The 14,056-nt window shown below is 36.6% G+C and overlaps 1 protein-coding gene across 2 annotated transcripts in view; it reads right to left on the bottom strand.

Annotated features, from left to right (window-relative positions):
* Window positions 1-11,516, bottom strand: part of syk (spleen tyrosine kinase) — a 29,859-nt gene extending 18,343 nt beyond the window's left edge. The window contains exons 1-2 of one of the 2 annotated variants that reach the window (XM_034709133.1): window positions 11,335-11,516; window positions 3,529-3,610 (exon numbers count right to left, since the gene is read on the bottom strand). The gene's annotated coding sequence lies outside the window, so the exon portion shown is untranslated. Of the gene's footprint in view, window positions 1-3,528; window positions 3,611-3,704; window positions 3,781-11,334 lie in introns of those variants that run through there. The other variant, XM_034709134.1, reaches the window with a different exon arrangement.
* Between the last annotated feature and the right edge of the window lie 2,540 nt (window positions 11,517-14,056).

Here is a 14,056-nt window from a genome sequence, read left to right as displayed (position 1 = left end):
TGGTGAAACATTTTATGGGGAAAAAATTCTTTATTTTTAATGCGAAGTGCATCTACTATGTCTCTGTAATACAGTGGTTAAAATGCATTACAAATAATGTCTAATATCTATTTATTCACTAGTATAATATTTTGATTATTATATATTTTTTTGCATTCTTCTTTTATATATTTATTATTTTATTGATATATATATATATATATATATATATATATATATATATATATATATATATATATATATATATATGTGTGTGTGTTTACATATTTTAATTATTTTTTCATTAATTAATTAATAATAAACATAAATGTAACTTTGTAAATGTGTACATGTATAATCTGCTTACACCCTCTTTGCACTATTTTATGTAAAAGTCTTTAATGCACTTCTTTTCTTTTATTGCCATTTACTCCCTGATATATCCATTATTTTCTGTTTCCTTTAAAAATAACACTTGCCTAAAAATTCAAATAAGCAGAGCCCAGGAAAAATAGTAAATAAATACGTTAATAAATAAATAAATAAATAAATAATGTCTTAATTTTAATGATTCTTGTAAAAATGTTAATTTTTTTTGTGACTTCAGTTTGATCACATTTAGTTCCTGTAATCCAGCCCTCTCGCTATGTCAGGATAATCCTGATGTTTGGATATAAGTGTCTCAATCCTACTCAAAAGTATTTATCCTGATACAAAACAAGACGGCTGAGTTTAGCATCAACCAGATTCTACCAAATTCAGGGCGTCCACCTGCAGGACTTCATGCCTGACCAAAGAAACACATCCAGGAGACATCACAACCCAGAAACTCCCATCATCACACCTCTGTGATCCTTCTGACTCAATAAAGCTTTTAATACTCTAACTTTTTCATACCCTAAAGCTGACGATCAGTAATAACAAGAAAGAAAGTGTTTCCCCTCGACTTCTCGAGACACATTTATCTTTACCAACACCTAACATTTACACATCAGCAGTTTGATGGTCGTCACCAGAAAGCCACAGCTCGTCTAATCAAACTCCTGTACACTGAGTGTTAATAAGACTGACAGGGTTTCACTGACCACTGAGGGAAATCAGAGACTAACCCTCTGCCACTAACTGTACACACACACACACACACACACACACACACACACACACACACACACACACACACACACACACACACACACACACACACACACACACACTCTGAGAGAACAACAAGACAACAGTATGCACCGTCACTACCATCACATCCTCTGAATGACTCTCATTACCCTTTCATTTGTCTATTATATTCAGATTTCTGTAAATCAGCTGGACATAAATGAGCTGCAGCTGATAGCCTGGACATCACAAGAGGAACAGCCAATCAGCAGTGAAGCCTGAGCAAACAGTATGTTAAATGTTTCAGCTTTGACAAAGCTTTTTCTTCTCTCTTTTGATGTATATCGGTTCCAAACATCAGTCTCACGAACTCCTAATAATCAGTATCGATATTGGCCATGAAAAACAAACATCAGTTGACCTCTAGCTTAGCTCTGTCTTCACCTTTCTTGTAAAAGAGACTGTTTTAAAACACTCTACCTCAACTTCCTCTATGTCCTGTCTTTCTTTCTTTCTCTTTTTGTTAGCCTGGTTTTGTTTTCACTTGAGAGACACATCGCTGCAGCATCACTTTGTGTCCATAACTGCGGTCAGATCAATCAAGTCAACCCGACTGTCCCGACTTGACTGTTTGGCGCCTATATCAGAAGTGAGAGAGACTAAATCAGATCTCTCATGGACAGGTACGAGCCCTGTGAATGTACCTGGAGTTAAAATTCGATCAGGTGAAGGTATATTTAGTCACAGCCTCTCCCTCCACCTGACACCGGCTGAATCTGTCTGTACTTTGAGAAACAGTCGTAAAACATGTCTTCCTCTTGGTCCTTTGGCAGTCTGTGTGTCTTTGAGCCTGCGACACCCACAGTAACCTCACTGTCCTGTGAGGTGGTTAAACAGACACTGGCGAGCACCAACGCAGAGATGGTCTCACAGCCTGACATGCTTCATTCAGCAGTCCTGCACCTCTCTGTGCACGTTGCTATGTTTCCTGTGCGTTAACCTGCTGCTGTGATGCTTTCTTTAATCTGATCCCTCAGGGGTCGTTAACAAACGCGAAAATGGATGACACTATTTTTTATTTGCATGAGTTTAATTTAGAGTAAAGGATCAAATATACATTTTAAATTCATATGTGGTTTCTGAAAGGCATCCCCACTCTGGGAAACACTCTCTATGTGTGTGTGTGTGTGTGTGTGTGTGTGTGTGTGTGTGTGTGTGTGTGTGTGTGTGTGTGTGTGTGTGTGTGTGTGTGTGTTATGCATGAAGTTACAAACATGTTTATCTGTTTGTTTGTTTATTTATCTTTGTTTATTTATCTTTCTGTTTGTTGTAAATAAACTGAGTCACTCTTTACAAACACAATCAAACTGAATCTAATCTCCAGATGATGAGAGGGATGGAATATTTGTGAAAGCAGATTTAACCCTGAAACAGACATCCCAGCATCGTCAGCATAGAGGGATATACATGATGAGTTATATTACAAATAATCAATCAATCATTCAAATTATAAACAGACGTCCACATGTCAGCTGTCTGCTCCTTATCATCACTGCATGTTTAGTTCTAGCTTTAGTATTTTTGCAACAGATTCACACAGACGCTTTTAAATTCCTGTAAAAATTGAGATTGTAGTCATGGATGCAAAATGAAGAAATGAGAGCATGTTTGGATGTGTAAGGAAGGTTTATCTTAAAACATTTGGAAAGATTTATGTTACATGCTGTTAACAACAAAAAAGGGTAGAAAGAGAACATATTTGCATGAAATTGTGAAATAATTTAAACCTTTTGGTCTCAAACTTTTTTTTAAAAATAAACCATGTAGTAAATTTTAGAGGGAAATTATCTTTGCTTACGAATTAAGATATCTGAAATGTGATAAGAATGTTTTTTTGTTGCCTCGTTTAATCTTTAATAATTTATTTACAATATACAAAATTCAATACAAATTTGAAGTGTTTTTTGATCATTTAAACACACTGATGCTGACAAATGTTGCAGCTGAACATTTTTTAAAAATTGATGATACTCTCAAGTGGACTGATTTAGAAGCAGAAAATATAAATAGTAGAAAATATTCTTTAAATGTTGACTTAATTCTGAAGTTTGTAAATCAATTAAATACATTACAGGGTTTATTAAATTAACTTGAAAACATGTGAGAAGATTATCTGCTTTCTTTCTGTTTTATTTATTTTATTAAAATATTTTTATTCTTAAAACTCAGAAGAAATGTGGAACAAGCTCGACCTCGCTGGAGTTTTGTGTGTGTGAAATACGGCATTTTTTGGGACGTAAGAGTGAGGAAGAAAAGTATGTGTTACTCTTTAATTCGATAAATGTTAAAGCTCCAAATATGTCGATCTTAAAACAGAGAATTTTGCATTTTTAGTCTTTATTTTAACCAGGCAAAGAATAGAGAACAAACTCTTACTGTGCTCGGCGTGTTGAAGCAGCCTCAGAGTTTTGGTCGTCCTCTGGTCGCTCCCGTCAGTCCTCCATCAGCTGTCTGCAGACTGAACGTGAGAACAGGTCAGCTTTAATTCAGCTCCTCACACACACACATACACACACACAGACCATGAGCTCATTGAAAAGATCGACCCTCACACTGATCAGCAGGTCAACAGTCTGAGGAGAGACACACGGTGAGGCCGAGTCGCTCTCAAGCTTCCTCATTTCAACGACTTCCTTCACATTTTTATTCTTTTACTTCCTTTTTTTTTATCTGCACACTGACCAACGCCACGCAGGAAGTGACAGCTGCAAACACACGAGTCACTGTGTGATGGAGACAACGCAGAGACGGGTTTCACCACGTTTAAAGATGTTTTTAATATTTAGAGAGGAAGAAACCGAGAGAGGACGAAGAAAAACTGGGGAAACTGTTGGGCGTTAGAGCTCACAGACGAATCAGCTTCAGTTTGTTTTTGTTATAAAATGTTGATTTTGTCAGCTTTAACCATCAGAAACACATTACATATTGTCTCTCTTCTGCAGTATCTCTGCTCATGTATGCACTTCTATTTATCTAAACAGAAGTTTAACTTCAGTTGAACTGTTTTTGCATAAAATAACTTATTTTATTTATGACTCTTAATTTTATTGTAATATTACTTTTTGTTTGTTCTATAATATTTTATTATATTTAAAAAATTGTTCAAAAATACGTTTAAATATTTGTAACAATAAAATATCTAATATGAAAACGTAATTATTTATAAACTTGTATTACCTAGCTTAAATACTTGATTCTGATTGGTCAAAACTGCACAGCTCGGGTGATAATTCTTAACAATAACAGTGACACCAGGAACAACCTGATCACACGTTACATCAAATAAATAAAGTCCGTCTTATTCCTCCTCTGCCTGTTGACACTATGGTAAAAACGTTAGTGTGGTCTCTGGTCTTGATAGTGGGGAAATAATGACAGCAGGCACAGATGTAAACAAAATCCTCTTTAAATTAATCATTTCAGAAAACTGATAGCTGGGTATTAAGCTGCATAATGTATACTGGGTTGTTCTGTGAGTTAGAATCCCAGGGTCCCGACTAACTTTAAAGCTCCTGTGAGGAGTTTTCACCTCGTTACGAAGCATACTGAATTAATACAGAATTCTCTTCATGAGCTCATAAATTAAACCCGAGCATCAACATGAAATGGCTATTTATATAAGGTGATCTTTAATGTCTGACATCACAGGCGGGGGTAGGTGTCAGTCGAAGTGATTAAAGCTCTTAGCAGAAATAGCCTCAGTCTGTATTTACCGTAGGTGATTATAATGAATCAAGATGAAACAGTTAAAATAAAGCAGGATGAGATTTTTATTTACTAACACACAAAATCTGTAAAGACGTACTCAGGAGGCCTCTTTGTCCACAGGGGGCGCCAGAATCAACACAAGCTGAATTCTTCTTAAATTATGAAATAAATTAACATTTATATATCATACATCTTTATTTGTTTGAAGTCAAGAAACACATTGAAACCCAGGTAAAATATAATATAATATATGGTATAATAAAGTGGTTTGATGTGAAAAATTAAAATGAAAAATACACTACCAGTAAAAAGTTTGGAAACACCTTCTCATTCAACGTTTTGTATTTATTGGAATTATTTGAAACACTGTAGATGAATACCAAAGACATCAAAACTATGAAAGAATATAGAATTATTAAAAGAACAAAAAAAGTGTTAAACAAAGCAGAATATGTTTTATATTTTAGATTCTGTAAAGTAGCCCCCTTTCTTCATGACAGCTTTGCACACTCTTGGTATTCTCTCAGTCTGCTTCATGAAGTGGTCTCCTGGAATGGTTTCTAATTAACATGAGCCTTGTTAAGAGCTCATTTGTAGAATGACTTGCCTTCTTAATGTGTTTGAGACCATCAGTTGTGTTGTTCAGAGGGAGGGCTAGTACACAATGGATAGCTCTATTTGACTACTGTTGTAATCCAAATTATGGCAAAACCAGATTATTTCATAGTTTTCATGTCTTCAGTATTAATCTACAATGTGGAAAATAATTAAAATAATAAAAACCATTGAATGAGAAGGTGGGTCCAAACTTATGACTGCTAGTGTAAAACAGTGTGACTTTGATGTCCTCATATTGCTTTAACGATCAAACACTCACTCACGTTGATCCTGCTGCTGCCAGCCTAATACTTAGCTAACAATCATTTGCACTGCTTTATGTTTAAGTAGTTAGCTTTATACTATATTTATATTTTCTCTGTCTTATTGTTTTTATTCGGTATCCTGCAGTTTTGTGTATTTGCACCGACAGAGCTGCACTTCAAATTTAATTGGCCATGATAGTTATAATTAAAATAATACAGGCATTTTGATTCTGATTAATTGGAGGTGTTTGCAGGAAAAGCGTGAATCTGAGAGCTTACTGACAACCGAACTGTTTTAGATTTTAAAAAAAAATTCAACTCTAAAGAAGAATTAAAGTTTTAGATACAGTCAAGAAAAATGTGACTTCTTGTCTTTAACTGATGGATATGTAAATGTGTGTGTGTGTGTGTGTGTGTGTGTGTGTGTGTGTGTGTGTGTGTGTGTGTGTGTGTGTGTGTGTGTGTGTGTGTGTGTGTGTGTGTGTGAGAGAGCGTGCTAACGGGGATGAAGTCAGTCATGTGTAAGAAGAACATGTGTGTGCAGCTCTTCCTGTGAAGGTCTCAGGAAATGCCGGCTGCTTTTGGTGGCAGAGAAACAAACTTCGGCCTCTCGCTGACTTGAGGGGTGAACTAAATAAAAACATGAAGTTAAAATACACAGTTTTTAAAAAGTGACAGATATAAATGCGTTACCTGATGCTACACCAGAGGAGACGACGTGTGGGTTTAACTTTGAGACTCAGCGAAGAGCCGGGGGTATTTTTGTGACTTTATCTTGAGCTCTGTCACCATCAGTATTAACTCATCATGTTCACACACAGCTGGCAGTGTGGGGTTCAGAGTCTGGCCAAAGGACCCTTCAGCACATGGACAGAGGGACCTGGGACTGAGAGACGACCCACTCTTGCACTGAGCCACAGCCACCCCTGATTAACTTACATCATGACCTCTTTGTCCTGCAGCCTGTTGTTGCTCTCCATAAAACCATCAGTGGCAGAACACACTGTGGGACCGTGACCTCTTACACTTATATTTTTTTACTTTTACAACATATTTTAAAATATATTTCTACATGTAACTACAGTATATTGACAGTATATATTTTAAATTAATGCTTGTGTCTTTTTAATGCATGACTTTGCAGTGCAGTCTTTGCATTTCACGGCCTATTGGAGCATGTGATGAATTAAAACCTTGAATTTTGAATGTAAGGCATGTGCTTTAAAAAGAAAAGGCAAGCACCAAGCAGAAACCTCATGCTGAAAATGAAGCCAATGAGGAACTCCCAAAAACCTGCTGTTCCTCCAGTGTCCACTAGAGACTGTGTCTCCTGCAGTGAGTCAGTCCCCATAGAGCCCCATGTTAAAATGTTACAGCAGAAATAGACATGTTTACAGCCTGGTACAAAACCAGTTTGGGTCTCTATAGATCATTTATTTATTTTTGATAAATGTGCAGAGGCCATTTTTAATATCACATCTGCTTAATGATGCATAAAAGGGGTGTGACTTATTGATTGACAGATATGGGCTTCAATTGAGCTAAGCCTCATCACTGACTTTGAACTGTTGGCTTTGTTTGTGATGTTTATATCATGGTCGTGCTTTAGCAGCAGCTCAGCTCAGCCTCTTTCCTCATCATGTCAACACATTTACTGAAATACTCCTCAGTCTAACACAGGAGAGTTTAAAAGCCTTGATTCTCTCTTCTGTGACTGACTTAAGCTAAAACTTAACAGCACAGAAGTCTTTTAAACATTTAATCTTATTCCTGAGTTCTCCTCCTCGCTGCAGCGTTCACTGTCTCAGTATAAAAAAGGAAAGCAGAGTGACGTTCAGGCTGCACGAGGAGATTGTGTAACAGGCTGACATTTGCAGAAGCTTCGTGAAACTTCTCTCCCTCTTTCAGGTGAGGACACTGAAGTTTGTTTGTTGGAGACTCACTGAGGAGTGGAAAATCTACTTGTGGTCTTTGTTGTGTCACTTTAACCTGAAGTGTGTCAAACTGCTCAGACCTTGGCTCACTGGAGGAAGTGATCTGTCTTCACTTCCTCAGATTAAAGAGGGGGCCTTAAAGGGACGTTAAGGTCTCTGTTTGAAGTAGTCGGTTATCCGTCAGACATCTCCTTAGAACACAAACCTATCTTTAGGTAACAAAGTAAGCACCTGGGCTGGTTTTAGATACTCAGAGAGAACAGATCCCTGAAGTGATTGAGCGAAAAGTTGTTTCAAGACAACAAAATAATGTGACAGAAACTTTGCCTCAGGTTCATGAACAAAAACAGGGATTTGAGTTTTTTAATGCTGCATATAAATTGTGTTAAATGTTATTTAACCATTTAAAAATAACACTAATTAACTAACCAGTCATAGTGATGATAAACCGACAGCTCATCTGGTGCATGCCAAGAAAGAGGCATTGAACAGGTCTGCAGACTCTGGACCAGTTTTTGGTTTATTTACCTTTATCCTCGATTTAAAGGATCAGGTTCAATCAATCAATCTTTATTTATATACCTCTAAATCCCAACAAATGTTATCCTCAGACTCTTTCCAAACAGAGCAGGTCTAGACCGTACTCTATGCTCTATTATTAACAAAAACCCAACATCAAGACAGGATAAGATCCAGTCCCATCTTACAGACAGGACTCAGTCTGATCTCATCTTAATCCACCATGAGCAGAGCACTTTGCAGCATTTAGTAAGTTACAGTGGCAAGGACAAACTTCCTTTAACAGGCAGAAACCTCCAGCAGGACCAGACTCATGTTGGACACACATCTGCTGAGACCGTGTTAGAGAGAGGGATAGAGGGAGATGAAGAGAGAGAGAGAGAGAGAGAGAGAGAGAGAGAGAGAGAGAGAGATGATAGTGGTGAGACAGATAGTAGTAGTTGTAGCAGCTGGAGTCTGGCACATCCACAGCAGCAGAGATCCAGCGGAACCTACAAGACAAGGGAGCTCATGGATGTATAGTTGTAGTGTCCACGCATGGACCCTCTCCTTCTCTCTACACATATTCTGACATTTTGGGGGAAACGGAGGACTCATGTGCAGAAAAATAAAGACTTGCTGTTGCTTTTCTCTTCCTGATGCAGATAAGCTTAAATTATGGATGGTAGGTGTAAGATTCATGGCAGTAAAAAGTTAGAGACTGAGTGTTTTACGTCTTAGTGATTCTTAAAGGTTACTTTAGCCCAAGTTGTGACGGATGCCATGGTGAGGCCTCATGCCCATAGTTCTGCACATTTTGCAAAAAGACTTTCAGGTAAACGTGAGGCTTAGGATGAATGCACGCCAAACCTCTCAAATAAAAGACAAAATACGACGAGTCATATCTCCTCAAACCTCCTCAAGCCTCCTCAAACCTCCTCTGACACATTAAAAGTTTGAAGGCAGATGTTGCAGACTCATTTTGAATCGCTTCCTTTGCAAAAGCGACTTATTTTCAACCTCACTGAAGTTGCAGTTCTGTATTTTTGCAGATTGTCTACAGATTATTCTGAAGAAGCAGGAATGTGTTCACAAACAGCGTGTCTGAGGGTGTGTTTCAGAGTATATGGACATATGTTTGTGTTAGTGTGCATGGTGAGGAGAAGAGGAGCTTGAAAACATTTTCATCTACTAAAGAAGGGCCTGCAGGAAAGGTCAATGAAAGTGACAGACTCTTAAAGCTGGTGGATCCAGACCTCTAAACTTAATCCTGGCTCCCTACCCACCAAAAGATCAGACCCCTTAAGTGTTGAATGGTCCTTTAATACGCCTATTTGCATTATTTAGTATATCTGATGCTCTTATGATGCATTGTGTTTTCATTGTCATGCTTTCTGGACGTATTGTTTCCATCTGTTGTTATTTATATTATCTTATTAATCGGGGACAACAGATGAAAATTGGCCTCATGGCTAACTCTGGCATATTTACATGGATGCTATGCTGAAATATTCATTAATATGCAATGTCCTTTAAATAAAAAATAAATAAATAAAAAACTCAAAATATTATTTATAAATCTTGTAAATATTAGTCGTTAAAACCCTAAAAATATGCCAAAATAAAGCCCATGTTCTGACTCATTTTGTCACATAGCATGCTCTCCTTTTAGAATAAACAAATGTGCAGTGAAATCTGAAGAAGTCAGACAAAAAAGTTTTCACATCCTTTTTTTGAGGGATGCATGAAGTAAAGATCTGATTGAGTTGTTTTAAGTTCTGTAAACAGATTTGGAAAGATTAACAAAGACAGGACTGATTTCAGTGTTTATTCCCCCTGAGTGTTTTACCCTTTAAGCTTAAATAAAGAGCTGGAAGTCTGTCACAATCCTTAACTTCCCTGTAAGCTGACAAAGTTTACTGGAAGAGAACCTTTACTCAGCACTTTAACACATCTAGCGCCCCTTTGTGGACCAACAGAGCTCTCACACTCAAAAGGAAACTACAATGAATGAGAGTGAGAAAAACTGATGGATGATGAATGATGTGAAAATAATCTCACAGGTTGAGTCATCAGATTATTTATTTTCAACATAAATTAAAACTGCTGCAGCCTGAAGACGTTCACTATGAGCCGAGTGAGCGACAGAAACTCAGAATAATGGAGTGCTTATTTAATCTTTCTCTTTATACATCCAGAAAATTCATAGTGCATACGCAAATTGAGGTTACTTGATGGTTAAATGACAGCAACCAGAATGTAGTGAAGGTGATTTGGGGGATGGTTGTGAGTGCTCACTCCTGAGGCTAGACCAGGTGAGAACCAGTCTGCAAAGCTCTGCAGAAACGGTCAAAAAAACATCAATTTGAGTGTCCTAAATTTGAGAATTAGGTTGTTGGAGAAGTTTTGCAAATGGAGGGGGTAATATTCCACTTTCCTGGTGCATGAAGGTGATCAAATATATATATATATATATATATGAGTCAAAGCTGCACTGCTGCAAAGATGCATCAACAGAATACTGACTTTAAAAAAGGTGATTATTTAATTTCAAACAACTGTTTTCTCCAGAAATAATCAACACCAAAAATGTGTAAAATTTTGATTTCAATTTTTACAAGGAAGTATTCATTTGTGGATTAAATAAGTAAAAATGTGCAACTTTAATTCGACACGTTTTTACAACTTAAAAAAATATGACAATTTAGGAATTTATCATATTGTTTGTGAAGTTTATTTTCTAGTATCCTGCCCCTCTAATGCGTGTTAATGTGGATTAAATATTAGGACCACACTTGAGTCTGCAGTTCAGAACCTGCAAACTAAAAGAGTCAATTAATCTGTTTTAGTCTGCAGGATTTATGGCACAGCACGTATTGCATTGTACAAGTGTACCTCACAGAGTGTTGGTTAAGTATATGTGTAAATGCATGTTACACCCTCTTCCAACATATGTTCGCAGGAGGAGGATCCTTAATTAATGACGCGGACCTCAGGTTTCCTCCGCATTAACTACGTCGTTTAATTCCTCCTCTGTGTTTCCTGAAATCTCACTGCAGAGCATCCTCTGCTCAAACACTCCTCTCCTCAAACACTCTCCTCCACTGTTTCACATTTACTGCTTAATAATAAAATCTAATTTATGCACTTAGTGTTTAAATGAACGCCTGCTCACTCACCCTCTCTGCAGTCTGCAGTCTGGTTCTTGGTCCGTCCCGGTCAGCCCATCGTTGTTACCGTGAGAGCTCTGATTCCGTGCACGGGACCGAGGATCCTCTCACAGCTCTGAATCTCTGCAGCAGCGTCCCATCACGAGCACGTTAACATGTTTATGGATGCAGAAGAAGAGCTTCCTGGGTCACTTCCTACTGGTCCAAAAATAACGAGCTCAGTGAGTCGGCCAATGAAGCTCTCTGGATGAGGCACCCTGCTCGGGATGGAGGAGTCAGGCCTGAGTGTGTTTATCTGTTCTCTATTTAATAAAGCTTTTATTATCAGTTATAAATCTCTTTAATTAGTTATTTTTGGTCACAGAAGGATGACAACACATTTATTAGAAATAAGAATCAGGTTTAAAATGAAAGCCTCCTGCTTTATGCATCCAGAGTATATCACCAGCAGATGGCGCTGCTGCTGGGGTCCATTTAGGGAGGCACTGGTGATGCACGCACTACCTCTGATCTGCACAGTCTATGATCTGCACATGATATTAGGGGCTCTGCTCGCCAAGTAGGGGAGACCAGGGACTGCAGCCCGTTTTATGAATTTTTGAACAATCAGTGAAAAATCTCAAAAGTTAGAAATAAAAAGAAAACTAATAAATCAGGTTCAAAAGAGCCAGGAGTTCATCTTCTCTTCTTGCTTCTACCTGTAAAATCTCCATGTCGCCATTTGATTTGCTTTTAAGCCTACTGTATGAGAGAGGTTAATATTACAGAATAATACAGTAGCTAGTTCCAAAATAACGAAAATAGAAAAACAAAAACAAAAAGTTACAAAAATAGACGAGAGACAAAAATGAATCTTCACCTCAAAGGTGATATTCAAGACATTGTCAATACAATTTTGTTATATGGCACAGTCCATCATGTGAGATGGCAGGTTTTCCATGTAGTCCAGATAGGGTTGCCATATCTTATAAAATGGTTTACTCCTATGTCTCAGACTGTAAGTTATTTTCTCTGGCGGAAAACATGTATTAATTTCAGAGAGCCAGAGTTCAATAGGAATGTCAACATTTGATTCCCATTTTAAGGCAATACATTTTTTGGCAATGATCAGCAAGATTTCTAGAAGCTTGAGAGCATTGTTATCTTTGAAATTAATATTAGTAAAGTTGCCCAGCAAAAAAATATCTGGATCCATTGGAAGAGTTTCATCATAAATGTTAGAGATAGTATCACATACCCTTCCAAAACCACTGCCAGGTAGAGTGCAGGAATGTCCCTTCCTCTGAGCCACATCTAAAACAAAGGGACAATATGTTTGGGTTGTACTTGTGTAGTTTCTCTGGGGTCATGTAGAGCTGATGAAAAAAATTAAACTTAAACTGTTGTGTTTTACAGCTTGATCTCAGCCTTAAACACCTCTTAATATAAATCCAGACCTATTAATTATACATTATGGTGAAATTAATCTACCTTTATCATTAATTCTACTTTTATTGCTTTTAGTCCTTCATTTTGCAGTTTCATCACAAGTTTCTTCGCCTCAAATAAACTCTTCAGATCAGTTTAAATCTACAAATTTTAGAATAAGATGCAATATTTCTGTATAGCTGATAGATTAAAAACCTATTTTTAATGTTAACAAAGCGTTGATTTCATCTATCCACTGTAAAGTGAATAAAATCAACTCTTTCAATTTCACCAGATGATCCTTTTTAATATTTTGCATATGATCTAAAAGTTGCACTCTGATGACAGTTGGTACAGTTGGTACAGTAATATCAATCCTCTTTAAAACGGATGGATGTGACTGTAAATAAATAAAGATTATTATTATTATTATTATTATTATTATTATTATTATTATTATTATTATTATTATTATGATACCTTAACTCAGAATGTGCCCTAACAATAACATCATGACAACATTGCTCACAGTTGTGTGCAAGCACAAATAAGCCAATCCAAAAACACAAGAGATCCCAAGAGATAAACAACATGTGTTTTCAAAATTAGATATTTTGTTATTTTTAAAGGCTAATGATTTTTCCAATTTGAAATAATATTGCAGTTCGTTATTCCAGTGTTTAAGTGAGGGAGGAAATGTAGCTTTCCAGTGTTTTAAAATAACTTTCTTAAATACAATAGTGGAAACAAGAATAACACAGCTTTGTGGATATCTGACTCTTAGATGTGAGATATCTTGAAAGATACAAATATAAAAGTAGTTTTTTTTTTCTGTGAACAAACAAAGCAGAATCAGTCGACTGTAGTTTTTCTTTTTGAAGCCTCGTTTTAAATGTATTCCATTAGGGAAGAGGAAGAAAAAAAATTAAGGTCAACATTTTTTTAAATAATTATTATTATGAGAAAAAAGTCAGAATTCTGAGATTAAAGTCAGAATTCTTTGAAAAAAGTCAGAATTCTTTGAAAACAGTCAGAATTCTTTGAAAACAGTCAGAATTCTTTGAAAACAGTCAGAATTCTGAGATTAATGTCAGAATTCTGACTTTTTCTCAGAATATTAATAATAATAAACAAAATTGGACCTTAATTATTATTATTTTTCAGTGGCCCTTATTCTCCTCTGTACAAAGCAGAATCAGTCGACTGTAGTTTTGTTTTTTAAAGCCTCTTTTAAATGTATTCAATTAAGGAAGAGGCCACTGAAAGAAAAAAAAATTAAGGTCAACATTTTTTTTTAAATAATTATTGAGCTATTATGAGAAAA

The sequence above is a fragment of the Notolabrus celidotus genome, chromosome 19, assembly GCF_009762535.1.
Source record: "Notolabrus celidotus isolate fNotCel1 chromosome 19, fNotCel1.pri, whole genome shotgun sequence".
NCBI lineage: Eukaryota > Metazoa > Chordata > Actinopteri > Labriformes > Labridae > Notolabrus > Notolabrus celidotus.
This window is presented reverse-complemented; position numbering and strand designations above follow the sequence as displayed.